This window comes from Anguilla rostrata, chromosome 5 (assembly GCF_018555375.3).
Source record: "Anguilla rostrata isolate EN2019 chromosome 5, ASM1855537v3, whole genome shotgun sequence".
Taxonomy (NCBI): Eukaryota; Metazoa; Chordata; class Actinopteri; order Anguilliformes; family Anguillidae; genus Anguilla; species Anguilla rostrata.
Window position 1 is genome coordinate 15,074,169 of NC_057937.1, and position 26,043 is coordinate 15,100,211.

General features: G+C 54.2%; 1 protein-coding gene across 3 annotated transcripts in view; it reads left to right on the forward strand.

Moving 5' to 3' along the window:
* LOC135254803 (cilia- and flagella-associated protein 251-like) overlaps positions 1-26,043 on the forward strand; it is an 82,832-nt gene that overhangs the window by 19,848 nt on the left and 36,941 nt on the right. For all 3 annotated transcript variants that reach the window (XR_010329966.1, XM_064335317.1, XM_064335318.1), the window contains exon 2: positions 10,625-10,681. The gene's annotated coding sequence lies outside the window, so the exon portion shown is untranslated. The remainder of the gene's footprint in view (positions 1-10,624; positions 10,682-26,043) is intronic.

The following is a 26,043-nucleotide window of genomic DNA, read 5'->3' on the forward strand; positions in this document are numbered from 1 at the left end:
CTGCTCACAATGACAGCTCTCCCACTGTACCTGCGCCCCCCCCCCCCCAATCACCACAGAAAGGGCCCCCTGTTCTCCTGAGAGACGCGCAGCGGGGCCTCTGGCTCCAGTCCGCCCTGGGGGCCCGAAGCAGCCCGCTCGATTTTCGCCGCCATTCCCTGCCAGCAGAGACTGGCTCAGGTGTGCATCCTTGCGTCACCCCTGCTGGTGCTGTGCTGCCCAAGGCATTATTCTGCCTTTCCTAAACGGCTGGGGTGTCTGTGAAGGACAGCAGGTGGTGGCTAGCTTTCCGGAAGCTTCCACGCCCTCGTGTCCCCGGTCCCTGCCGGAGTCCGGCTCGGCGCTGGGAGCCGTCTTGATTGGTTTACCAGCGGGAGATTCCATCAGGCAGCATGGCGACCTGCTAATCAGGACACCCGCTGGACACGTTTTCTCCCCCCTCCCCCCCCCAAAAAAAACAGCTGGCTGTCACAGTCAAGGCTGGAACATATGCTTTACTTTTTCTCACAGTGTCTGTGCGACACTGTTTCTGTCGGCCTGGAGCACGATGACTGGAGACCACGCTGTGATTTATTCTGTTATCTGCCACCTATGTTAATGTCAGCTGTACTCGGCCACCCTGCCTTGGTTGGCTAACCGCAGGGGAAAAAAAAGATTGAAGTCACAAACGTGAACCTTGGCTCTGTTGGCCGCTTCGCGAAGCCGAACGTATGCCAGGGCTAACGGAAGCGGAGCGGCCGTTTCCCAAGCTTCATCTCGCAGGGAGCGGGCCTCAGAGGGCTATGAGAAGCAGAGGGGGGGTGGAGTGACACTGGCACTGTGTGTGTCTGTCAGTGGGGTTTTGCTGTGTAGACGGCGGGCCTTTGTTGTTCTGAGGCTGTGTGGGAGGGGTGTACCCCCCTCCTCTTTTGGGTAGTGTGTGTGTGTGTGTGTGTGTGTGTGGGTGTGTACAAAAATCTGTCTTCTGGATTTATCAGACAGCGAGTCTGATTAAATTCGAGTCTGTCTGGTAGTGGAACCATGGTAAATGGTTTCCCACACTGGGATGAAACACAATAAGCTTCCGTCCGCCCCCGCGGCTGCGACGACTTCGCGGAATTGATGGGCAGCGTCTGAGGGAATGGAGACGCCGCCCCTCGTCCGGGTTCCGATTACAGCCCACTCTGTGCACGCAGCCCCTTTTACAGTCTGCGGAAATGCCATTTGGCAGTGCCCGACGATTCCTCGAGCGTGCAGACATCGATGCGGTCCGAGTACGCCAGCGCAAACTGGCTGCTGCCCAAAAAACAGGACCCCCGGCCTGGGAATTTTTGGGGTCCGTTCCTCCTCTCAGCTTAGAGCTATCAAACTCCCGTCCCAGAGGGCTGTGAAATCTGCTAGTCTTTTGGTCAGTTTTATCAATTACATTCTTATTTGAAGTCCTTGATTGATGAGAGTCCACACACCCACACACCCGGGAGAAACAACAAAGACCCACCAACACTGTGGACCCAAGAACTCCTGTTGACTGAATCATCAGCGTTATGAATCGTGAGATGAGGTTTGCGGGATGCCTTCACCCTGCAGAGGAAGGAGCAGAAAGCCAGATGGACCTGATGGCGGTACACCCACCTCCCCCTGCCTCTTTCAATCATGGGAGTTCCCTGCCCTGGACGGCCATGTGAAACAGGCAATTAGGCCCGGGCGTCTGGGCTGACTGAGTGAATGGGATGTGCTTGCAGAGAGAGGCTGCCGGTGCATGGGGGGGGGACCTGGGCCTAATGAAGACCAATGCATCCTGGAGATGGCGGGTCCATCTGCCTGCTGGTGAGCGTGGATGCTGCCAACGGTGCCTGGCTCCAGGCCCAGGCCTCCATCACCCTGCCCCCCCCCCCACACCACCTCGCTGAACGGGAGTCACGGTTGTGTCGGACGCCCACGGCTCTTGGGGTGTCCCGAGCTACGTGAGTTGGGGAGGGGCTATCACTTTGTGATGAACCATCAGCAATAAGCGCACCCTCGACTGTAACTGAAGCTGGTCGTTGGTATGGAACCTGTGTGAGCGAGCCGGTGTGGAGTCATGGTATGCAGGACGTCTAGCCTGCCTTAGCCTCTTGTGCAGAGGGAAGAGTTTCCACATCTTCCCTGTGAAGTGCAGCTCAGAGCAATAATCCTGCCCACTTGTCAGGATGCGATCGCTAGTTTCTCACCAGTCCCTGTAACTGAAGACTTGTGTATGTTGGTGAAGGTAGTCAAACTGGCGATTGGAGCACGTAACACTCACAATTCTTTGAGCTTCTGCCCAATCCCTACACTCGCTTGTTCCTTGCACAGCTGCATTTGCCATTACAGTTGCTGCTCCCGGACTGTAAAACAACTCCAGCTCTGACCGCCTGGACCGTCTGCACTCATTCCCTAGCCTACTGCTCAGGCTTCTCTGAATCCTGTTCACCCGCTTGTACAAGCAGCGCCCTCTACAGGCCGCAGAGACCAACCAGAGCCCCGCAAATCACCCAGAACAAGCAGCATGGCGGGAGGAGAACGGACAGTCAGACGAGGCTGTTCCGTGGAATGTGCCCGGCCCGCATGGCGCTCCCCCCCCCACCCCCCCTTTGCCTCTACGATTATTACAGCCGCTCCGTTTCCCGCGGTAACCCGAGCCCTCCCGGCCCCGCTCCTTCCTCAGCCGGGTGCCTCCCCCGGGGAAAGGAGAGCCGGGCTGCGGGAGGAGGAGGAGGAGGTGTCGGAGCCGAGCGCGACCCCCACAGCCTCCCCTCCTGGGCGGCCTCTCCCTGCAGACTGCCTGAGGACGGGCGGGAAAAACACGCTGGGCTGGCCTGGTCTGCAAAGTGCCTGTTGCTTTTTCTTCTCCCCAGGGAGTTTTTTTTTTGAGGATTTGGGCCCAGTGTTTCTCAATTTGTTGTTACGAGTCCTCTACAAGTGACATTGAGTTTCCATAATGCATCTGGTTTGAGCTGTAGGACTCGACGTGATTTGCCTGTGTGAGCTTAGTGCTGGTTATTTAACAGGGATGTAGGGTAACGTCGGGGTCATGTCCGTATCCATATAAGATGCATTCGATGTGGAGCTGATGCTGTTACGCGAGAATGTCGTCCTGGTTTAATAAAATTCATCTAAACTTACTGTTGTTTATTTTTCATTTATCTTTTTTTTTTTTACCAAGCAAACTGTCAAGCAAAGATGTAGGCTACATATGTTCTGTAGCTCTCTAAATGCACGCTCTCTGCTTAAAGAAAGCTCGTTGAAATTTTGTTATTCAATAAACAATTTTAAGTTGACGTCTGTGCAGTGTCTTGTCCCATGACTGTGGGAACTTGGTTGCAGTTTGCATTTGTGCTATAATGCAAAACAGCCCACATGGACTGTCAAATGTAGGGCGTTCTAAGTTTTAGCCCCTGACTTTCCATATCACGCACCCTTACCATTTAATTTGTTTTCCTATTACGACATTGGCATTTTTCTTCAACTATCTTTCATACCTTTGTTGCTGTGCAAAAACCACATATGCCTGCTTCTTTATCTTTTTGTTGTATTCGTTTTTACACATTGAGTTCCCGCCCTGGTTTGTGTACCATGTAGGCTACACATGGACAGTGATGGACCTTTGACTGCTGAGAGTCAGTCGGGGTGGCAGTGTAGTATAAATGGGTAAGGAACTGGTCTTGTAACCTAAAGGTCATAGGTTCAGTTCCTGGGTTGAACACTGCCATTGTACCCTTGGGCAAGGTGCTTAACCTACATTGCTCCAGTATATTTCTAGCTGTATAAATGGATGCAATGTAAATGTTGTGTAGAATATTGTGTAAGTTGCTCTGGATAAGAGCGTCTGCTAAATGCCTGTAATGTAATGTAAAAAGATTGGAGGTTGTTCTCTGGTTAATGAAGGCATCATCTTGGGCCCCTTGTGCTGGAGCGTGCTGTTCAGGGCAGGAAGTTAACCCTGGAGGCCTACCGCCCCTTAGGGGAAGAGGCTCTGAGGAGGAGCCCTTTTTGTGTGGTGATTGGGGTGGAACGGGCTTTTGACAGAGCGCTCGATGGAGATGTCGCAAGCTTGTCGAGTACACAAGTGTCCTCTGGTGTGGGTCTCGCTCGCCCCGCTAAATTGCACTGGTGGAATCTTCTAGAAGGGTTTTCTAAACCGTTTGAATGGTTGCCCTCATCTTTTTTTTTTTTTTTTTTCTGGAAAGATCTGAAAACGTGAAGTATGCGCTTTAAGTGGTTCAGAGTTTGCAAGATGAGGGAAAATTGTACTGAATCTCTTTCCTGGAGCTTAAGAGTCTCAACATTCCTGTCTGAGTTGGGGCTGAGGTGTGTGTGTGTGTGTGTGTGTACTTCCTCTGTTTTGAAGTACAGAAGTAACAGAGGGCCCATTCTCTTTTGATATGGTGATATGAGGAGTGTATGAGGAAGTGTGTCTGGGCCCGCGCTCGTCTCTAGGCCAGACTGTGCGTGTGTGTGTACACAGGTGTGTGTGTGCGTGTGTGTGTGTGTGTGCGCGCCCGGGGTTGCTTCCAGGGCTGTTATTTTTGGAGCGCGCGGTTTGCTGAGGGGATGGATTACGCTCGCCGTCTGCGGCGTGTTTGTATTCGAAGCTTTCCGAGGAGAAGGCGGGTCCTCGGGGAGCGGTGAAGCGAGCGAGCGGGGGGCTCACGTCGGCGCGACGCGCTCGGCGGCTCCCAGACCGTTTTTACGAGGCGCGACGTTGCGTCCGATAAAGCCGGAGCGGTGTCTCTGGATTGGCGCGCCGCGTCACGTCTCCCCCTCCTGCTTTACGCTCGCTGCCTTCCTCCCGGCTTGTGCCGTGGCCTGAAAAATCCTCTGCATTGCCTGTGTTTTACTGCACTGTCTAGAGCCGCAGTGTAGTATAATGGGTAAGCAGCTGGTCTTGGGTTAGGAGCTGGTCTGGTTCGATTCCCAGGTCTGCCGTTGTACCCTTGAGCGAGGTACTTAGCCTGCGGTGCTTCAGTGTATATCCAGCTGTATAAATGGATGCAGTGGACATGCTGTGTAAAAGGTTGTGTAAGTCGCTCTGGATGATGGAGAGTCTGCTAAATGCCTGTAATGTAATTCCTGTGGGACCGTGTAGTGAGGTCAGGGGAAGGGCATGTACTTAAGGGTTTGATGAAACGTTAAAGGCGGGTCATGACTTGGAAGTCATGTGACCGACGGGCTGCGGCCATTGTACCCGTGAGTACGGTACTCCGCCCGTGCGGTGTCCCCTCCTGGATACGTTCCCGGAAGTCGATATCCGTATGCGTTTCTGTAGATGTGCTGTCGTTTGAGGGCTGTCTCATGACTGCACGGTGGAGCTGTCTCTAAGTACTGGATGTTCTGGAAAGATCTCTGATTTCCCACCTTGGTGGAACAGGCTGTGTCTGTGACGGAGTCGGCGAGGCCTGCGTGTGAGCTGGAACACGACCGGGATGACAGTCAGCCTCCCGTAATCCCTCCTCTGCCGCGAGGCGTTTGAGGACAGACGCCAAGGTTACGGCGGTAACCGCGGCCGCCCCCGCCGCCGCTCCATCTGCTGCCCCTCCCGCCCAGCGAGCGGGGGGAGGAGCCGAGCTGCTAACGAGCTGCCTTCACCGACCGGCCTCCGGTCCCTCAGCCCGCCCCCGAGACCTCACTAAACGACCTCTCCTCAGCGATAGGCCGGGTCAGGGGCGCAAGGGTTGTCCTTCTGAGCTGCTTCTGCCAGACTCCTATTGGGCGGGCTTAAACCTGGCACGAGTGCCGATTGGCCACCAGAACACATTGAAGGCTTTGGTTTGACGTGTGGGGTTTGACCACTAAAACGGGAGACCCTTCCATTCCCATATTGTCCTTGTCTTTGCGGTGAAACAATGTTTACCTCCCTGCATGTGGTTTTGTCCACACAGAAAGGGATTAGACTCAAGTTTGGTTTCCGCAGCGGGTCACGGGGGGGAGCGAAGGTGAGCCGGTCTGTCGTCTCTCTATTTGCCGAGCGGGTCGGAGAGTTTAACGGCGGCAGATTGGCTAAACAAAGCGACCGCGTCGCTCAGGTCCACGTTCGACGAGGCCGCTCCGACGGCACGCTTCCCCTGGAGCGCAGACGTCACATGACCGCTGGAGCCTGACAGACGCCGCCCCTCCCCCTCTGTTTACGCAGCATAAATAAATATTAACGTCTGGCGGGGGGGGAACCACGCATGAACCTGAAAGCCTGCTCTGCGGTCGAGGAGCGCGGTCGCCCTTTGGGCTCATCATTGCGCGGGTCCGTGACCCGAATGAGAATAAGGAGGCCTTTCTCTCTCCTCCCTCTCCCTCATTCCCTCTCTCCGGTCCTCTCTCTCTCCCATTCTACCCATCTCTGTCTCCCTCTTTCATTCTTCCCTCTCCCTCTCTTCCCCCCCCCTGCATGTCTGGAGCAGGATCTCAGTCTGCCAGCCAGGCGGCCTGCGGTTTTGCATGAGGGGGCGCCTTCGTTTGCACGTTCCTGCACACACACGGCGCATACCTACACACACACGGCGCATACCTGCACAGAAACACACATGCTCTCCGCTGCTCTAAATAAACTGCTGCTCCTGGGGTCAGGACCTTCCCTCTGTCCCCTGCTGCTACACCCAAAACAGCTGGGCACCATCTGTCCTGCTCTCATCCTCTCTCTCTCTCACACTCCTCTCTGTCTCTCCTTTACCTTTGCTCTCTCTGTCTCTTTCTCCATCACCCTCCCCATCTCCTTCCCCTACTCTCTCCCTTACCCTCCCTTTCTCTCCCTCCCTTCCTCTGTGTACTTGGCTGCAGCTTTTCCTCTGTTGCGGTCAGGTGTGCCGTTTTGGGCTAACCACCCAGCCTCCCCCCTCCCCCCAGCCGCGCAGCGGGCCGGGGAACGAGACCTCCGCCTCGCCGCCTTTCTTCCAGCCGCCGAACGATTCCGCCGCACGCCGCGGAAGATCACCGCCCCGCCAACTAGCCAATGATCCGTGCTCCGGGCGCGCCTCGCTCGGTTTGATGGGGCCCAGGGTGGGAGTCCGTGAGCAGAATCCGCAACGAAGAGAGGAGCGGCGTTAGCCAGCCGCACGTCGCTATGGTTACACTCGTCACAGTGACGCTCGAATGCTTGGCCGTGTCCGAATTGGCGCACCCGTCTATTATCGAGTATACAAGTTGTGTACTGTAGACATTACGGCTTGTGTACTCGATAGTAGGCAAGTGTGCTCATTCAGATGCAGGCTTCATCTTGTTTTTGAGCTCGGAGTTCGGGGCGGCCAAGGGTCGTTCTCTCCGACCGAAACTTCTGAATGTTTAAAGGGACACTAAAACTGGAAACTACGTCTGGGGTTCTTCGCCCTTTACGGCTCACCGGGACTCGTTTGAGGCGCATTAAACTTTTACGCACTCTGACATCTCCGGGCCTCTCCTCTGGAGTGCGGGCGGCGCGGCGCAGCTTTACGAGCTAGCGCTTTATCGTTAGCGCACGCTAGCGCCCTGCCGCGGCGCGGGGGCCCCCGGGCTCCGGTAAAGGCTGAGCGTTTTTTACGAGCGCGGCCGCGAATGAAACCTTCGGCTCGCGGCGACGCAGCTGGGATCTGCTGCGGTTAGCTCGCTTGTTTATGTGCGTTTTATAGTGGTGTGCGGGGGTGTTTGTCAAGGAATTTTGGCTTGTAAATCAGATGACGGCAGATTAATTTCTCTGGTGAATAACTGCCGTGGTGCCCTTAAGCAGGTTATTCATCCTGATTGGTTTAAAGGTGATGTTTGGGGGTGACCTGGTCTCCTGTGCCAGCTGCTCATGACTACTGGTGGTTATGAATGTTGCGGTCGTCCCCAGAGTGGTCCTGACTGGCTGCTGTCACTACTTACAGTGTCTATTCAAAAGGAACAAAAAAGCACCATGGGAGGAGTGTAGTCTGGAGCTTGATGTTCTTAAGTGTGTCTCACTGGCTGCAGACTCAAGTTCCCATCATCCCTTTTGCGAAACGTGCTCTTCGGCGGACCTGAGATGCATATACAGGCGCATGGCCGGGGGGTCCGCTCCTCTCTTCCCGCGGCATCGTTCCATCACTTCCTCTCTGTTCCTACGGCGATCGGGACGCGGTCTGGGAGGCGGCTGAGCCCGTCGGTGACCGATGGCTCCGCGCCCGCGTTCAGAAACGGTAAATAACGGCGGAGGGGTTAGCGCTTGGCGCTTTATCGCGCTGCCGAGCCCGCGAGCGTCGGCCCTCTGGTCCGTGTAAACCAGGCCCGGGCCGGTGTTGGGCGGGCGGCCCGTTTGTGTAAACACCGAGCGGCTGGACCCTAGGGGGTTACTGCAGGTCACTTGTTTTGTCTGGGAGGAGGCAGGAATGCGGGAGCGTGTGTGACGAGCGGGACCGGAGAGGATGTGAGGCTCCGCTGCCAGAAAGCGGAGGCTCCGCCCCCCTCCTGATGCGTCAGCGCTAGTCGCTTAGGGTTCTCAAAGCCCGTCGGTCGCCCTGGCTCAGCGTCAGGAGTCTTTGTTGTTTTCTGTGTTTGGGTTTGAGGGGGCCGTCTGTGTGTTTTGGTTTTCTTTGTGATGGGTTTATGGTGCAGTTCCTAAGGTGTACATAGCTTTCTGTGTCTGTTGATGCCCATCTGTCTTCTGTTGTGACAGCTGAAGCAGTCAGGTTTGTCTAAAGGTTCTACCACACGTTCAGTTCGTGTTCATATTGCGCTGTGTGCTGTTCCATGTTGTGCTGTTATATACACGTTGTGTGTTATATAGCTGTTGTTTCTGTGCCTGTCATTACGCTGTTCGGTCTATTCCTGTGTGGTCATTAGCGCTGTTGTGCGTTCCATTGTGCTGTCATTTAGCTGTGCGTCATATTAGCCTTTTCTATTACGCTGTTGTTACTGCGCTGTTCATTAGCTTGTTGTTCCATTTTTGTCATATTGCGTTGTGCTTTCAATAGCTTGTCTGTTCCGTTGTGCTGTTCATAGCGTTTCTGCTTCTGTCATTGTGCTGTTGTCTCTGTCTGTATACACGTTTGCGTTCATTTAGCGCTTGTGCTATTTGCTTATATTAGTGCTGTTGTGTTCCAGTTGGCTGTCATATGCACTTGTGTCTATAGCTGTTGTGTTTGCGCTGTTCATGTGTGCTGTTGTGCTGTCCATGTTCTGTTCATATTGCACTTGTGGTTTGATTAGGACGTTGGCGTCCATGTTGCATGTTATTTACGTTTCGCTGTTCATATTAGCGCTGTTGTGCTGTTCATATTAGCGCTGTTGTGCTGTTCCATGTTGTGCTGTTCATATTAGCGCTGTTGTGCTGTTCATATTAGCGCTGTTGTGCTGTTCATATTAGCGCTGTTGTGCTGTTACATGCTTGCGCTGTTCATATTAGCGCTGTTGTGCTGTTCCATGTTGTGCTGTTCATATTAGCGCTGTTGTGCTGTTCATATTAGCGCTGTTGTGCTGTTCCATGTTGTGCTGTTCATATTAGCGCTGTTGTGCTGTTACATGCTTGCGCTGTTCATATTAGTGCTGTTGTGCTGTTCCATGTTGCGCTGTTCATATTAGCGCTGTTGTGCTGTTACATGCTTGCGCTGTTCATATTAGTGCTGTTGTGCTGTTCCATGTTGCGCTGTTCATATTAGCACTGTTGTGCTGTTCATATTAGCGCTGTTGTGCTGTTACATGCTTGCGCTGTTCATATTAGTGCTGTTGTGCTGTTCCATGTTGCGCTGTTCATATTAGCACTGTTGTGCTGTTCATATTAGCGCTGTTGTGCTGTTCCATGTTGCGCTGTTCATATTAGCACTGTTGTGCTGTTACATGCTTGCGCTGTTAATATTAGTGCTGTTGTGCTGTTCCATGTTGCGCTGTTCATATTAGCACTGTTGCGCTGTTCATATTAGCGCTGTTGTGCTGTTCATATTAGCGCTGTTGTGCTGTTACATGCTTGCGCTGTTCATATTAGCGCTGTTGTGCTGTTCCATGTTGCGCTGTTCATATTAGCGCTGTTGTGCTGTTCATATTAGCGCTGTTGTGCTGTTCATTGGCTGTTCATATTAGCGCTGTTGTGCTGTTCATGTTGCGCTGTTCTTTAGCGCTGTTTGCATGTTCCATGTTGTGCTGTTCATATTAGCACTGTTGTGCTGTTCATATTAGCGCTGTTGTGCTGTTCCATGTTGCACTGTTCATATTAGCGCTGTTGTGCTGTTCATATTTGCGCTGTTGTGCTGTTCATATTTGCGCTGTTGTGCTGTTCATATTTGCGCTGTTGTGCTGTTCATATTTGCGCTGTTGTGCTGTTCATATTTGCGCTGTTGTGCTGTTCATGCTTGCCGTCTTGCTGTTGTGCTGTTCCATGTTGCGCTGTTCATTGCGCTGTTGTGCTTTACTGCTTGTGCTGTTCATATTAGCGCTGTTGCGCTGTTCATATTAGCGCTGTTGTGCTGTTCATATTAGCGCTGTTGTGTTCTATGCAGTGTATCACGCAGGAGCAGAAAAGTCATCTGGCGGACAGACCCTGTGTGTCTGCCACCCAGCCCACCCACATCACACCCGCACTGACCTGTCTGATCACCTCACACGTGTGCTAACAGTCTCTCTCTTCCCCTCTCTCTCATTCCCTCTCTTCCCTCTCTCTCACCCGTCTCTCTCTCATTCCCTCTCATTCCCCCTCTCTCTCTCTCTCCAGACTGCCGGAGCTGAGGGGCTGAAGAGGGCGGTGCGCGGGTCAGCGGGGGGGAGAATCGTGAGTAGCCCCTCTGAGTTTTTTTTGAAGGGTGGGTGGGCGGGTGTACAGACCTCAGAAAAACAGCAGATCTCTAATCTCCGTAATTAGCCGCCTGCTCCTCCCCCCTCCCCCCTGCCCAGCTCCCCCCACGGCCGCCGCTCTGGCCGCCGAGCGCTTGTGCTCACGCTCAATTAAGCATCGGTCGTTCCGCACCCCGCGGTCGACGCTGCCGCCCGACGCCCCGCTCGTTTGGCCCCGGCCCGAGGGCGGGCCCGTCCAGAGTCCTGCGGGTCAGGCGGCTGCCGATTGGCTGGCCCGTGCCCCGTGACATCACCCTCGGCGCTGTTCTCCGTGTGAAACGGCTGGATTAATTTAAACGGTGCCGTTCCTTCCCACCTGAATTTTTCAGGGGTTTGGGCTTAATGAAAGGCTTTCCCGAGCGAAGGGAATACTGAAGTCTGTTTACATGTTCTCTCGTATGGCCCTTAGCATTTTGTAGACATGATTTATCTGATAGCCTCTGCAAACAACTACAAACTCACCTTCACATAACACCTCTGTGTTTGTATTTAATACATGGATATTAAAAGAGAAACTCTTCCGTCCCTTTGTCTAGTAGGTCTTGAGGCATGTCTCTTGATGGTGGCTGTGTGACTGTAGCTGTATTTCTCTGGCTCCTGTGGTGTTTGCTTATCATGTTCGTTGCTTTGACTGAAAGCGTCGGCTTAAATGACTAAATTGTAATCGTTCGTCATGCTGCATGTCGGAAAATAATGTGGCTCGTGAGAGTGACAAAATTCAGTCGGCGACGATGCTTTTCCCTCTGGTAGAATTTCCCAAAGATGAGAGCGGCGCGAAATGGGGAAATGACTGAAATAGGCGACTCTCAGAGGAGTCACCTTTTCATTTTAGGGATTCATTTAGCCTTTTTTCCCCCACTAACTACTGGGGATGATGGATGATGGTGCTGAGGTTCGCTGATGGCTCTTGGTGCATTGTGTGTGTCTGTCTGTGTGTGTGTGCCCTTGTCTGTGTGTGTGTGTGGGTCCTTGTCTGTGTCTGTGTATGTGTTCCTGTGTGTGTCCTTGTCTGTGTGCGTTCCTGTGAGTGTGTGTATGTGTCCTTGTCTGTGTCTGTGTGTGTGTGTGTGTGTCCTTGTCTGTGTGGGTGTCTGTCTGTATGTGTGTGTCTGTATGTGTTCCTGTGTGTGTGTGTGTCCTTGTCTGTGTGTGTGTGTGTGTGTGTGTGTGTGTGTCCTTGTCTGTCTGTATGTGTTCCTGTGTGTGTGTGTGTGTGTGTGTGTGTCCTTGTCTGTGTGGGTGCATTCTGAAAGGCTGTGCTTTACCGTGGCATCTGTTCCAGTGGGCTGACTGGAGCTCTCTGTGGTTTTTAATGAGAGATGTGAAGAGGCCCAGACGAGCAGTTTGGGAAGGTGAGCCGCCTTCAGCGAGTAGAACAGGCAGACGGGCTGCTCATGTCGTGTGTTGTGTGAGAGGAACCTTTTACCTGGGTTTCATTTTCCGGAGGACTGTCCCGGCCGTGCGCGGCACTGTCAGAACGACAGGACGCAGAAAGGATTCGGCCATCGCAGCGCAGCTATGATGATGATGATGATGATGATGATGATGGTGTGAGCTGATCTGTGTCCCCGGGCGGTCGCTCCTCAGCGGATGCTCTCATCCTCTCGGCGGGGTCGTTATAGTTACGGGCGGAGACGGGCTGGAGACCGGAGGGCTCAGGAGCGCCATCAGCCCGGCCGCGGACTCCATTACCGCCGGCCGTCCCGCGCTCTAATCTGTCCCCCCGCTCCCCGGGGACCGCTTTAACGAGCGCACCCCGCGCGCGCTCTTCAGCTCGGCCTCAGGGGAGCCTGCAGACCGAGCAGCGGCAGAGGGCGATCAGTCAGCGCTCCACAGAAAACCCAGCATTCCCTCTGCTACCTGGCCCCGCCCACATCCCCGCGCTCTGTGTGAAGCGCTAATGCTCAGATGTGTCTGCTCTCTCCCTTTCTCCCTCCCTCTCTGTCTGTTTCTCTCACCTTCTTTCCCCCCTCTCTCTTTTACTCTGTCTTTCAGTCTTTTTCTTGGTTCCCTTCTCTTTATTTCTTGCTGTTCTTCTCTCCCTTACCTTGCCCCTCTATCCCTCTATCCTGTCTCTTTCCCTCCTTCTTTCCCTCTCCCTGTCTCTCCCTTTCCCCCCTCTCCCTTACTCTCTTCCTTGCTCTTTCCCTCCCTTGTCCCATCCTTCTTGCTCTCTCCCTCTTTCTCTCTCTCCCCCGTCCCTCTCTGTGGCAGTGTAACGGATGGTGTGGTGGGTGGGGTGCGTTTCTCTTCTGTCACTGAGGAGGTGGGGGTTGGTGGTGTGGGGGGAGGGGGGGCTCAGTCATTCATGCCCTGAAAACAGGAAGCTCTGGGCACATTCCCCCCCTCGCCCCCCGCCTGCTGTTTTCCCGCCGCAAGGAAACCGCTACGTCACCGCGCTTCCCCCGCCGCTACCACTACCAGCGCCCGTGCGCTGCGCTGACCTTCAGCTCCCCAAGGTCACTCTGCCTGTCCGTCCGTCCGCCCCTCCCTCCCTCGCTCTGCTGCACCTCACCCTGCTCTTTATATGACTGTCTGTTCCAGTGCTCTACCCCCTGTCCCTGTCTGTCTGCTGTTCTGCTGTCCCTGTCTGTCTGTCTGTCTGTCTGTCTGGTGTGATGTATGTCTGTCCACTGCTCTGTCGCTGCGGTCGTACTCTGTCAGTTGTCGTGTCTGTCTGTCTGTCTGTCTGGTGTGATGTTTATGTCTGTCCACTGCTCTGTCTCCTGTAGTGCTCTGTCTGTCTGTCGTGGTGTGATGTCTATGTCTGTCCACTGTTCTGTCCGTCTGTCTGTCTGTCTGTCTGTCATGGTGTGATGTTTATGTCTGTACCACTGTTCTGTCTCTCTGTAGTGTCTGTCTGTCTGTCTGTCTGTCGTGGTGTGATGTCTATGTCTGTACCACTGCTCTGTCTCGCTGTAGTGTCTGTCTGTCTGTCTGTCTGTCATGGTGTGATGTTTATGTCTGTCCCACTGCTCTGTGTCTGTCTGTCTGTCTGTCTGTCATGGTGTGATGTTTATGTCTGTACCACTGCTCTGTCTCGCTGTAGTGTCTGTCTGTCTGTCTGTCGTGGTGTGATGTCTATGTCTGTCCCAGTGCTCTGTCTGACTGCAGTGTCTGTCTGTCTGTCTGTTGTGGTGTGATGTCTATGTCTGTCCCACTGCTCTGTGTGGCTGCAGTGTCTGTCGTGGTGTGATGTCTATGTCTGTCCCAGTGCTCTGTCTGGCTGTAGTGTCTGTCTGTTTGTCTGTCATGGTGTGATGTTTATGTCTGTACCACTGCTCTGTCTCGCTGTAGTGTCTGTCTGTCTGTCATGGTGTGATGTCTATGTCTGTCCCAGTGCTCTGTCTCGCTGTAGTGTCTGTCTGTCTGTCTGTCATGGTGTGATGTTTATGTCTGTCCCACTGCTCTCTCTCGCTGTAGTGTCTGTCTGTCTGTCTGTTGTGGTGTGATGTCTGTCTGTCCCACTGTTCTGTCTCGCTGTAGTGTCTGTCTGTCTGTCTGTCATGGTGTGATGTTTATGTCTGTCCCAGTGCTCTGTGTCTGTCTGTCTGTCTGTTGTGGTGTGATGTCTATGTCTGTCCCACTGTTCTGTCTTGCTGTAGTGTCTGTCTGTCTGTCGTGGTGTGATGTCTATGTCTGTCCCACTGCTCTGTCTGGCTGTAGTGTCTGTCTGTCTGTCTGTCTGTCATGGTGTGATGTTTATGTCTGTACCACTGCTCTGTCTGGCTGCAGTGTCTGTCTGTCTGTCTGTCATGGTGTGATGTCTGTCTGTCCCACTGCTCTGTCTCTCTGTAGTGTCTGTCTGTCTGTCATAGTGTGATGTCTATGTCTGTCCCAGTGCTCTGTCTCTCTGTAGTGTCTGTCTGTTGTGGTGTGATGTCTATGTCTGTCCCAGTGCTCTGTGTGGCTGCAGTGTCTGTCTGTCTCATTTACCTGCCGTTTGTATGCCTGCAGAGGACCCTCAGGTCAGAAGCGGGAGCTTCTGGAATACAGATTCTCAGGATCACTCTCGCGTAAGGCCGTGTATCAGTAACAGAAGCCTGTAATCAGTATGCCGCTCGCTCGCCGCGCGCCGCGCAGGTCCTCCAGCGCCAGGCGTCTGGGCTGCGCGCGCGCTGCTGAAGATATGGAGATGAGAGGTAATTGGCTGGGGCTCCGCGGGAAGCCGAGCCTTTCTTCGCGCCCGCCGCCGCTGAGATTACCGTGTTTGCTTTGGCTCTTTTGAACGGCGCGGCCGCGCACTCGCCTCTGTCTCGAGTGTCTGCGCTATTGTTCGAATGTTTCTAAACAGGAAAATAACAGATTAGATCTCTCCCGTCGCGTTTGTTGTTGTTGTCCACTTGAGGGCGCTGCGGTGAGGTGAGGGGGAGAGTGGAGGCCTTTGTGTGCGCTGTGGAGGGACGGCTCTCTGTCTCCGGATCAGGTTCAGATGTCGAATGGGTCTGCGTGTGTTGGGCACTGACCTGGGATCAGTTTTGTATTTTCTCATATAATTGAGCTAAGGTTAGGATCGCGGTTGATCACGCTGACTCTGGATCAGGTGTAGATGTGCACGGGGCAACGGTCACACTCGAGTACACTGACCGCAGATCGGTTTCATACTTAAAATAAGAACGCTTGGGTTAAGGTCCCGGTTCAGAAGGCTGACTGCAGATCAGTCATTGCCAGCTTGGACTCCCATGTTTGCCTCTCAGTTCCACATTTATTTACTCATTATCATTTCTTGGTTTGCACTGGTGTGTGTATCGGCGCTGGTTTTAGTCCAAAGCAACCCACTGTGTGTGTTTACTGGGCCCTTACCCTCTAGAGCTGGATCGCAGTGCAGAGCTGCATTGAAATGCAATAAGTGGTGCAGCGTGTGGAGAAGCTGAAAGCACTACGGCTGCTGTTTACAGCGGCGATGGAGCCGGACCCTCGCCTGCAGAGTTCCCGCAGGGATCAGCGACGGCAAAGGCGCGTTGAATCTGAAGAGAAGGCGGTTTGTGTTGGCGGAGAGACGGCCGAGGCCGCCGCCCCCCTTCCGCAGGGCCGTGCGGTCCCGGAGAGCCATCTGCATGTGAAAGGGGAAGAGGCCTTGGCAACCGGCCCCCACTCGGCGACCGGCCGCCAGCAGGTCGTCTCCCACAATCCCTTTGGCCTGCTGGCCAAGTCATCCCCCCAGAGCCAGGCTGACCGTCTCCATGGCACATGTTGCAATCTGCTGATTGGCTCTCTTCCCGCTTCCCCCTGGCTGTCTTTAGTCAGAGCCCAATAACGCTGCCCCTTAAGAGTAACATCACCTCACAACCCTGCCCCTTCCACATAACCCCACCCCTAACCCTGCCCCTTCCACATAACCCCACCCCTAACCCTGCCCCTTCCACATAACCCCACCCCTAACCCTGCCCCTTCCACATAGCCCACCCCTAACCCTGCCCCTTCCACATAACCCCACCCCTAACCCTGCCCCTTACAAGCAACTCCACCCCCCAACCCTTCCCTTTCCAAACACCTTCATCACTAACCTTGCCCCTTCCACATGACCCTGCCCCTAACCCTGCCTTTTACAAATATATCCACCCTTAACCCTGCCCCTTCCAAATAACTTCATCCCTAACCCTACCCCCCTCCAAACAGCTCTGCCCCTAAAGGTGGGGTTCACTAGGAAGCACGCCCCCGTCCCTTTCACGGCGAAATGCGCATCTCCTCTCCGCAGAGAGCCCGTTCCTTCCCATGAGGCTGTTCCTGCGGTGGCTCCTCGTCTCTGCGGCGAGCGTGCGCCGGCGGCGTGGAGAAAAGAAAAAAAGAAGAAGAAGCAGGTTCCATTTCAGCCCCCTTAATGAGCAGCGGGGGCCCCAGCGAGCCTCGGCCAGCAGACAGCTTAATGAAGGGGGCCGGCTCCATCGCTGCAGAAGGGCATTTAATTGAGCGGTCCCCTTACAAATCACTGCTTTGTAATTGAAAGGCTTAATAATCAATGTAATTGCCCAGGTCTGCCCACATTGTGCGGTGGGTGGATGTGACAGGGCCTGGTGAAGGGGAGCAGGTGGGGCACGCTCTGCGCTCTGTTAACCCTCCCTGTTTACAGCCCTGCAGGTTCACTGAAGGCTCCGCGCTAACGTTTTTCCCCTCCTAGCTCATGGGCTCTTAGGTGGAAAAATTTAGCAGATGTGCTCCTAAATTATTTTTCCAGTTAGCATGCATCAATTTTCATGAGCAAGTTCTCATAAAACGGGAGCACTGCAGGGCCCCGTTACTGCAGTGAAGTCTGTGCAGTCCCGGAGCAGCCATTGCTTTTGTGTTGCTTAGCAGTAGTGTTTGCCTTGAAGCAGATTTGCCGGTTGCCTTGTGTGCATCTGGGCAGTGCAGGACAGGGATGGCTGGCTTCTGTCTTCTGTCTTCCAAGGCTTTTACGGGCAAAGCGTCACTCAGGAAACGTTCACCATCTTTGGCCTTTGTCTGTATTTAATCACACTCAGTGCGACCTTACTATTTATATAACGTTCGAACCTTTAAAGGTGTAGGGTCACAAATACGTCATTAGAATGTTCTTAACTGAACTTTCTAATGAACAATTAACCCGTTGGCGCCAAGCAAAAAACTGGTAATCTAAGGCAATGGTGTTCTAAGAACACTGATTTACAATGTTGAAAAAGCATCTACTCTTAATCCTGTTACCGATGCATTCTCTATTCTGGAACACCATTGACCTGTAAGCATTGTAATAATGGTGTCAGATTCTAAGTTGATTTTGAGGGGTACAATGTATTATTTTTCCTCTGGTTTGAGGAATTTTCCAACTTGAGGAAGCCTTGTGACGTCTTTCCATTGGTTTCTTGGCGAAGTGCTTCCCTGCTGCTACACCAGACTGGAGTGAGAAGTTAGGCAGCTCGGGTGACTGGGCAGTAAATAATCTCTGTGATCTCTGTACACCCCTGCATTCATTTAAAGTCCATTGTTTTTGCTGTTCAGGCCTCGTGGTGTTATAAGCCCTTTGTGTTGTAAGCTTCTCAGTGTTGACACTGAGGAGGGAAAGCGCCATTTTTGATGACGAGATAAAGTTCCGCTGGGCCGCCGCTGATGATGTCATAACGCCGGAACCCTTCCTCCCTGTCTCTGACTGATTCGCGCAGCTGTGTTTGAGCTCCTCTGGGCTTCAGGAGAACACGGCCGCGACTCAAAGCTGCAAAGCCCCGATCCGCCAACCGACACGCCCCTCCTAATCACGTCTCTCTCGGGCGGCCGCTGGTATTCTTCAGCCGATGAGCTTCTTCGCTCCGAGCAGATCGATGCGGCGCGGGCCTCGCTGCTCTCCTCCGGCTTCTATGGTAATGCCGATCCTGTGATCTGCGGCCGTGCGCTCCGTCCGCCTCTCCCGGCCTGCCCCGGGGCGTGCCGGCTGCAATAGCGCAGAGTTACCCCCCGAGTTCCCCCCCGTCCCTAACCTGTCCCTGGGCCTGCGGGCTGACAAACCACCGCACGCAAAATTAGAGCTGTTACAGGAGAGAGAGGGAGGGAGACTGAGAGAGAGAGTGATGGAGAGGGAGGGAGGCTGAGAGGGAGTGGAGACAGAGAGAGAGAGGGTGACAGAGAGAGAGGGCAATGGAAAGGGAGGGAGACTGAGAGAGAGTGAGAGACTGATAAAGAGACAGAGACTGAGTGAGAGAGAGGGAGAGATGGAGAGAGCAAGAGAGAGAGAGGGAGGAAAAAAACGAAGGGCTTGTGGGACAGTGAAGAGCGGGGTCAGTGAAGCAGGTTTATTTCTGGCACAGCCGCCCTCTGGTAAATGGGAGCTAATGGACCAGGCCCCTCTGGGCACCATATGACTGCTGTACACGCCGCTGGCTTTGGCTGCGGCCGCCAGCCTTGCTCCGTGCCAGCCTGGACCTCCGGCGAGATTAAAGAACAGTACGAAGCTGGTGGCACCGTGGGAGCTCTGGACAGGTTCAGGCTCTCTCCTGTTCCTCTGATACGGTTGGCCACCAGAGGGCGCCGTTGCACGGAGAAAAGCAGGAACCGTTCCAGGATCACTGTCCTCTCACTCCCTCCCCTCTGTTAGACCATACAGCCATAGCCACGTTTGCCAGTGAAGCCTCACATCTTCTGTAAGAATGGCCCTTTTGTTTTTTTAGAAAATCATTTCTCTTTGGTGTGCGCAGGGCAATGATGAGATGGCCGAGCCGGATTCCGTTTTAAATTGAATTTGCGGCCGATTAATTGGCGCCGGGCTCAGTTCATCTGTATTCATGCGGAGGTGCCGCGAGTCTGAGTGGATGCCAGTAAATCTGGAGGGCTCCCCCGATCCTCGCAGCCTGTTGAGCGGCTAGGCTGGCTGCGTGGGGCACCCGTCCTGCCGGCGCCCCCTGCTGGCGGGAGGCATGAACTGGCTCCCTAATTCCAAACTGAAGTTGGATCTTTTCGCACTGTGGTAGACGCTGTCCTTTTTGCCTGTGTGCGGTTTGAAAAGCCGACGCCCAGTCTTCATTTTCATTCCGTCCGCTCTCCCTGATTTATGTTCTGTTTCTGGGAAAAGTTGCTTTGGTTTGACTTTTCTCACGCTGATCCAGAGTCCAGTCACCAAAGCACCTTAATGTGGTCATTTGTCAGATTGTTGTTTTCGTCTGTGATGTTTTTCATGGCCTCCCGTGAATGTATAGTTCCTTATCTCTTAGTCTGGACTTAGTCCTTACTTTGCACTTGTGAAAGTGCGAGAAGTTCTGCAGTTTTAGCAGCAGTCTTGTGTCCTTGTTCAGTGCAGTAGGATGTGCTCAGAAGCCCTGTACACCTTGGGTGGTGTCTGGGGAGGCTTGGCCTAAGGTTAAGAAAATGTGGTTGACTACACCGGTGTTAGTTAAAGTTAACACACCTTTATGCTTTGGAAAGCGTATCTGATCGACGCCGATGTACTCCAGCGCTGTACATAGCTTTGGATAAGATGGTCCGTTAAGTGATTGTACCTTTATGTGTTTTAAACCCTTATAACTGATTATGATTGCTGTGCTTTTCCCTGTCTTTGCCTTTTGTTTTTATTTATTCCTGTTAAGCACTTTGAGCTGCAGTCTGTATGAAAGGTGCTATACAAATAAAGTTATTATTATTATGTAACTGCGACATCTGTTAGCCTAATTCGCTGCAAATCCGCCCCCCTTGACATTTCGGCGTTTAGGAGAAGCTCCCGAGCGGCTCTAGGGGCGCCTGCATTTCGCCGCTCTCAGACGGCAGAGGCGAGCGGCGAGGACGAGCGGCGCTGAAAGGGGAGGAGTCTGCCCCTCGCTGAGAGCGGCGTTCGGCCTGGGGGCCCCCGCCGCTGGGGGGCCCTTTGTTTGCGCGCTCGAGGGCCGTCGATCACGTCGGAAGCCGCCGCCGCCGCCGCTGCGTCCCTGATCGCCGGAGGCTGATAACTCCGCTCCCCCCTCGCGCTGAACAATGGATGTTTTGGAAAGAAAGAGGCAGGTGTTATAAACAACTCTCTCCGCTCCAAAAAGCCCTGTTCCTCTTGTGCGTAGACAGAGAGAAAATTGCCTCAGCTGAACTTTAACGAACGCTTGTGGTTTTGGCGAAAGGTTTCAGTTTGTCTGGTATAAGTTTGAATGTGTTCGTGACCATTAACGTTCCCATCTGTGCATGCAGGGGCTAGGGTGGCTTGTCTGCTGCTGTTGTGTAGATCATCAGTAGGTTGGTAACACTCTTTTATTATTGGCTGAGCCTATCAGGGAGATTACTGCCGCAGGCATCAGTGAAGACCATCTCACCTCAGCAGTCGGGTTTCTCACTATTAACCGAAAAGGAATATATTTTCACCTCCTCTTCATTAACTTTATTTATGGACTCTTAGCCTTTGGGGGAAAATCGTACCCCCTACCTTTAAATCCTCGCCTTCATTTCCGAAAAGTGTGGAAAATGGCAAAGCGCTCACGAATCCTCTTTCAAACGGCTGCGAGCGTCCGCGGTTTGAAGCAGCTCCAGTAATCCGCCGGCCTGTTCCTGACTAATGCGCCGCGCTTTCCCGCCAGGTCCGCGGGCCTGCCCCGGCGGGGGCTGCCGAACGTCTTCATCCGTTATTCTCTCTTATTTATTTATTTACTTTTTATGTTTCTCAAAGCCGTGTGATCCCGGCCGGGCTGTCTGTAATGGAATTGGATTCGCTCCGACTGAAAGGCTGAAGTCGGCTCTACTTAGCGCTTCTCTCGAAAGGAGGAGGCGGTGCGTTCCTGGGAGCCGACACCGTCCCTCGCCCCCCCCGTCCCCCCGTCCCCCGCCCCCCCGGCCCCCCCGTCCCTTCACACCGCGCGTTACGCTGAGATGTATTTGTTATGACGGGTTCAAGGTCGCGTAATCAAATTTTGCTCGCGGATACGGGGGGAGCTGGCCTCGGCCCTGAAGGCTCTGCGCGGCGCCGGTTTCTGATTGGGTCTTTCACGCTGCCGCCCCCTTTGACCCCGCCCCGGCAGGAGACGACGAGCCGGACTTCCCCCGATGGTCTTCGCACCTCACCGCGGCGCGAACGCGTTGCCGGGAAACGACCCTGCAGAGAGGTTAGCCTCTCATCGGTTTTCAGCTTATTTAGAGTTTTATGGAAGGTTCTGGTAACTATAGGAACCTTCTGGAAGGATAAGAATGTGCTATATATACTGAACTCTAAGCTGCTGAGCAGTCTGTTTCTGTTTGACCCAGAGATAAGACAGTGTTCAGCCTCATAGCGTTTTATATAGGCATTAAAATACCCAACCCCCTCCCAGTTTGCCACCACAAGTTCACTGAACTTCACTAGTACTTGTTAAGAGTCTTCCTTAAAGTACAGGCTCTCAGTGGTAGTTTCTCTCAACATCCGCTGTTAGTGTTTACTGAAGGCGATGTGCTGAAACATCTGGATCCTACCAGCATATGTTAACTGAAAGCATTGGCAGTGGATCTGTTGTGAATAGCTAATATAGCGCTTACGGTAATCTCTCTGCACTCTTCATTGCTAGCGTCTCCTTTAAGCTCTTAATGAACACCGGACCACGGCCCTTCCAGAGCTCTGAATGTCAGGCTCCTTATATGGAAGTTAACCCCCGGTCCCACTCAAACCCGGGGGGGGGTGACCGATTCAGCCGCCTGCGGTCTTCAGGGGCAGATTAAACCGTCTCTACGGAGACGCGGGGGTGGCCGAGCCGGGCCAGAGCGGCTCCCTCAGCCGCGCTTCCACTTCCCGCGCGGAGAGAGACCGGCGCTAACTGGAAGAACATCTCCACATTAACAGCTCCCTGGTTCTGCCCAGGCCAGTTAGCAGGGCGCTGGGTCAAGGCCCAGTGCCTGCACTCTGTGTGGCTGGGGAACGAGAAACTTGGGCCGGACGCCGCCGGACTCGCTGGTGCCTGTGTGGTGTGTAGCTGAACCACAGTCTCTCTCTGTCTCTCTCCACACTAAATTCTGTGTGTGCACTAAGTGATTAGGCAGAGCATACTTCTCAGTTGCCGCTCCATTAGCCTGTAGCACTTAATGTTAAATTGATGGAGATGGCGGGCGGCTAACGTGCTGCTGTTCTTATCTGTTCAGTGAGGCTCTGTCCCTCTCTAACCTTTTACCTTTACCTGTCACTTTTACCCTGGAGACAAGTGACTGAGCGCTGTACATGCTGACTGCTGAGCACAGGACGCCACTGAAACCAGTGACTAAATAATGAACATTGTGACGTGACTCAATGCTGAACACAGTAACTAAATGATAAACGTAGTGGCTAAGCACTGAAAGCAGTGTCCAAATACTGAAAGCACTAATTCCTGAATGCAGTGACTAGTTCACAACTAGTTCTGAGCACAGTGAATGAATACTGAACGCACTGACTACTGAATGACTGGACGTTCTGGCTAATTGTTGAACACGCTCAGTAATAAACTCAGTGACTGAATACTGTGGACACTTGCAGAGTACTTTAGACAGACTGACTGCATACTGAACACAGTAACTAATTGTGCAACGCGCCAACTGAATGGGTACTGAACACAGCCGCTGTACAGTATATCAGCAGTCGTGACCTAATGAATGCTGAGCTCTATTGAGCGTGAGATTACAGAGCTTATTGGCTACACGATTGCCCCCGGCCACTGTGATTGGCCGTGACTGAACAAATGAAGCGGCTGAATGGTCAGGAAAGCCCTCTGTTACAGAGAAGGGTGGGGCTTGTGAATGTGTGCACTGTCACGCCTCTGTGTCGTAAATAAGAGGCCCCGTCACGGGGGTTTGGAAATGCGGCCCCTCCCCCTCCCTGCGTTACCTCGGCCGATCCTGAAATGCGATCGGCCTCCGTTATCGCCGGCTATTCATAGCGCGCTGGTGCCGTGCCCACCCTCTCCTGGCTCCCGCGCACCTGGCGGCGCGGCGCCAACGGCGCGGGCACGCGGCGGGCACCACTGGCCGTGGCGGGACCTCCGACTTCCTGCGAACAGAGACGCTCTCGAATGCAGCGCGCTCCGAGGAACGGTCGCCATGGCCGCGCGGCGGACAAGCTAACGCGCGAGGACGCTGACCCTGACAGCGGAGAGCTCGGCGGGAAGCGTGGCACATCAGCTGCAGATGTGACGGCTGCCGCATGCATTATTAACAGGCGCAGTCAGGGATATCTTCAGTTGTTTTAAAACCGCAGCCCGGCGGGGAAAATGAAGAGCGTGAATCGTTAAGCGGGTTTATGTTTTTTCTTCCGGAACGTTCAGCCCTCTGGAATGTGCGGAGTGTTGGGCTTTTAGGGTCGAACTCCACCTCCGCCTGTGTCTCACTCGTGCTGCTGCAGGAGTGGGACTGCCCCTCAGGAAGAGGGGAGGTGGAAGTCTTTCGAGGGCGATGAGCCCCTCCCACTCGTTCTCTCGCCCGCGCTCGCCCCCTTACACCCGCGCGCTCGGCTGGAGGCTGGAACTTTTCTCTCTCTCTTTCTCTCCTCCCCCCGCAGTATAAAAGTGCTGTTCTAACCTCTCCTGCCCCGGCTGTGTGGGAAATCATCAGCCTTTTATTGGCGGGAAGATTGAGGCAATTTTGCTGTAGTTTACCCGCGGCCGGCCTGATGCGCTCCCGCGGCCGATGATGCGGAGACTGACGGGAGCGGTGACAGCGGGTGACCCCCCCCCCCCAATCTGTCAGTCACTCTGACGTGCGTCACGGTCCGTCTGAGCGTGCCTGAAGGACTCCGGGCCTCCCAGCCGCCTTCAGCAGCGCAGGAGTGGGTACCGGCTGGAGCGGGAGCAGCATCGCCGTCGCCCGCGGTAACTGCATCCGCTCCTGCATACGAGCCGCGGGAACCGAGGGAGGGAGGGGCAGGGTTCGGTCAGGAGGGGGCGTGTCTGCGCGCTGAGGGGAGGGGAGAGGCGTGCCAGTGCTCTGGGAAGGGATAGAGAGAGAGGGTGAGGGAGAGAGAGAGGGAGAGGAGGAGCGTGTCGACAGAGGAGAGTGGAAGGGAGAGCAAGCGAGCGAGCGAGAGAGAGAGAGAGAGAGGAGGGGAGGAGGATCGGAGCGAATGGATGGAGCGTCAGCAGCAGCAGAGTGAAGCGAGGTGAAACTGGCCTTCCTTCCTCACGCACGTCCACCTCTCCGTCTGGAACCTTCCAGAAGCTCCAGGGTTGCCGTGGTCCCGGGACTGTTCCCCAAATGGGCTGCTGGGTCGCGCCGGGTTTTAAGAACAGGGGACTCAATCGTCTGAGCTAGCCAAAGAGGAGAACCCACACCGGCCCCCAGCGCCGGGGCAGCCGCCGGCTCTTCCTCCTCCTCGGTCACCCCTTCCATGAGCAGGTCCATGTGCGGCTGTGGCTGCAGCATCATCTCCTCTCTGATGAAGAGGCTCGGGCGCTCCACCTGCTGCTCCGACCTGCTGGCCTGCGGGCACGCGCCCGAGCACCTGCAGCGCCTAGCAACCGGCTGCCCGCCGCCCAAGGTAACCACTTCAGGGCCCTAGCACCCGGCTGCCCGCCGCCCAAGGTAACCACTTCAGGGCAGGGGGCCGGCAGGTCCATGAGTTGATTATCTTTGTCGAGATGAGCGTCATCTTGAGCGGGGTGTATCTTCGTTGTGATTGCTGTTGTCAGTGAATTGGATACAGGTTCATTTGTGTTATGCTGTAATTACGAGTTGATTATCTTTGTCAAGATCAGAGTCATCTTGAGCGCGGCGTAGGTCGAGTGAGTTTCTGCGGCTTTGTACGAGGTGACTGTCTTCGTCGTGATCGCTGTCGTCAGTGAATTGGATGCGTGCTAATTTGAGTTCCGCTGTGCTTGCGAGCTGATTATCGTTGTGATCTCTGTCATCGGTGAGTGAGGTGCAGGCTGTGTAGATTTCCCCCGTGTTTACGAGCTTATGATCAGTCCTCGCTATCGTGAGCGAATGAGATGAGGGATGAGTGGATGTCTCCCCCGCTCGTGAGCCGATTAGCGTGATCGGCGGCGCCGGTCCAGCGCAGTTCCGGCGGTTTTGCGTTACGCGCGCGACATTTCCTCATTTAGCGGGCGCTTTCATCCGGAGCGAATTACACGCGTCACATTTTTACATGCCTTCCGTTTACACAGCGGGGTGTTTTGCTGAAGCATCTCTGGTTCATTTCAGCAGTTCACCCCCCCAGCCTGAGACTCATCACGGGGGTTGAGTATCTGTGATTGCTGCCCTGTGTGAGAGAGCAGGAAGGTTTGTTAACTCACAGACGAGTCTGGGAATTCACTCTGTGGATTCAGTGAGGGCACAGGGACTGCTGCGGAAGCTTATTGGGGGTTAAATGCTTTTATTATGGGAGGAGGCTCAAGTTTCAACTGAGTAATATTTCAGAGTGCCTTGCTGAGGAATATGCCAGCGGTATCAGTAACGTAACAGTTTTCTTGGTATTTGTGCTGTGCTGGTGCCTTTTTGAGGTGGGGCATCACAGAGACCTCTCACTTTGTTTCTCCCGGTTAATCAGTCTCTTCATTTTATTTTGCGTCATTGCCTCGTGCTGCCAGCAGGGGGCACTGTGGCCAGCCAGCTTCAGCGGTAAGCGTAAAAGCTTCCAGTCCGTTTCCCGCGCGGGGCTCTGTTTACTCCGCCGGAGAGGAGGGCGTCGGTAGGAGACGGCATCGATCGGCGGAACGCCTTCCCCGACCCGCGGGGGGGCTCGGCGGACGCGGGCCTGTTTATAGGGGAGCTCGTCCCCGGCGGGACCTGCCTTTAGCTGACCGCCGGCCCTTAATCCCTGTGGGATTCACGGCCATAAAGATTAACATTCTCCACATTACAACCTCTTAGCCCGGGCCGGTAAATCTCCCCCAGCAGCAGCAGCTAGCGCCGCTCGCGCACCGCACTGCTCACTGACCCCTGTCTTTACGCGCT